The sequence below is a fragment of the Crocuta crocuta genome, unplaced genomic scaffold, assembly GCF_008692635.1.
Source record: "Crocuta crocuta isolate KB4526 unplaced genomic scaffold, BGI_CrCroc_1.0 scaffold172, whole genome shotgun sequence".
Classification (NCBI taxonomy): domain Eukaryota; kingdom Metazoa; phylum Chordata; class Mammalia; order Carnivora; family Hyaenidae; genus Crocuta; species Crocuta crocuta.
The window spans coordinates 6,862,718-6,864,660 of NW_027528872.1; the positions used below are offsets into that span (position 1 = coordinate 6,862,718).

General features: G+C 50.1%; 1 protein-coding gene across 5 annotated transcripts in view; it reads left to right on the forward strand.

Annotated features, from left to right (window-relative positions):
• KIRREL3 (kirre like nephrin family adhesion molecule 3) overlaps window positions 1-1,943 on the forward strand; it is a 543,582-nt gene that overhangs the window by 489,199 nt on the left and 52,440 nt on the right. The gene's annotated exons all lie outside the window — the stretch shown is intronic.

Here is a 1,943-nt window from a genome sequence, read left to right on the forward strand (position 1 = left end):
GTCTGACTTGTCCTCTGTCAGCCTGTCTCCCTGCCCCCACCACTGTAGCCCCCTCCTCCCTGGAGGATCCCCCGCCCATCCTATCTCTGTCTCTGTGCTGCCTTTCGGCCTCTGGCCCCCTCCTCATTTTGTGGAGAGGCAAGGTGCTGATCTCCAGGAAGGCTGAGGCAGGGGGCACAGAACAAGTGCAGAACAAAGGATTGAAACAAACTGTCTCATGTGCAATATGTTGCCCTGTTTCCACGTGGAGGTACTTATTGAACAGACAATATGAAGAGCTAGCATGTACGGAGTTCTTCCTCCAGTGCCAAGCTTTGAAACAGGCACTTGCAGGAATCATTCCACCTGCACAACAGCCCAGTGAAATAGATACCACCATATCTATGACATAAATAACTTCTTGCCCAGAGAATTCGGTAATTCGTCCCCAGTGATGCAGCCAAGAGCTGGGAGCCAGGAGCCGAGCCAGGCACCCTGCCTGCCGTCTTAGCTCCTGCACACCCGACGCTCCACGGGAGTGGTGGGCTTCCCAGTGTCCTGAACCTTCGCAGGTCACTGGAGTCAGGGGACCTCTAAGATGAGCTAATGCCTCAGTTTCCACATTTCTGAAATATGCATAACTGTATCTGCCTTATTTGGGGCTGTTGCAAAGACTGGATGATTACCTTCAGAGTACGAGAAGAGTTCTAGGACTACTGTAAGTTCTGCAAGTATGGTAAACCCTAGATCAATGAACGTAATGAGTACTCATTATTTTTTATTGCTTTCTTATGATGGTGTCCAAGGCAACGTGCTAGGTGTGTGGAAAATGCAAAAGGCATCAAGACTCCTACCCTGGAGTGGTAGGGAGCTGTTGAAACTGGTCCACAATAAATGCAGGCTGTGGTGAGCAGCAGTGTAAAAGGTACAGGCACAGGGTTAGGGAAGAAGGAGAAGTTTGCTTCAACACAGCTGGGCCAGGCAAGGCACCAGTCCACAAATATTGACTAAGCTCTCGCTGCAGGCTGGATGCTAAACCCTGGTATGGAAAAAAGAACCTGGCAAGAACTGAGCCTCAAAAACCTCACAGCTACAATGCAGCCAAGAGCCACGGTTCATGGAGGTGGCATATGGCCTTAGGACAGTGTAAGGCAGGGGCCAAGATCAGGAGGGGACTTCTTAGAGAAGGTGACAATAACTTGAGACTTAAAGAATGACCAAGAGTTGGGGGCGCCTGGGTGGCTTAGTCGGTTAAGCGTCCGACTTTCGCTTAGGTCATGATCTCGCGGTTCGTGGGTTCGAGCCCCACGTCGGGCTCTGTGCTGACTGCCAGCTCAGAGCCTGGAGCCTGTTTCAGTCTGTGACTCCCTCTCTCTCTGACCCTCCCCTGCTCACGCTGTCTCTCTCTCTCTCTCTCCTAGAAATAAATAAAACATTAAAAAAAAAAAAAAAAAAAAGAATGACCAAGAGTTAACAAGGCAAAGGTAGGCTTTGAGCTGACTAGAGAGAGGCTGGGATTCCAGGCAGTTAAGACTCAGAGTAAGGACATTTCTGGAAGAGAGAACTTCACAAGCGAAAGCATGTAGTTCTAAAAGGGCAGGCTGTCCTTGCAGAGGGGTGAACAGACTGGTCCAGCTAGAGCATGAGAGAAAGAGCTGGAGAGACAAGGTGTAACCATAGAGAACCTTGAATGTGCTCCAGGCTGAGAAGTTGGTTTTTATCCTGGAGCAGTGGGGAGCCAGTGGACATTGTGAGTAGTAGAGGCTGGGCTTCCAGAAGAGTTACCTGGTTGTAACAGTGTAGAAAGGAGTGGAGTGGAGAGAGTCAGTGCAGAGGGCCCAGTTCTGAGATTACTACAGGAGCCCAGAGATTCGGACAGTCTTCCAGGAGCAAATCACATAGTAGGTTACTACTGAATGTATCAGTCAGCTTCTGCTGTGTAACAACCTCCCCCACCCCCCACT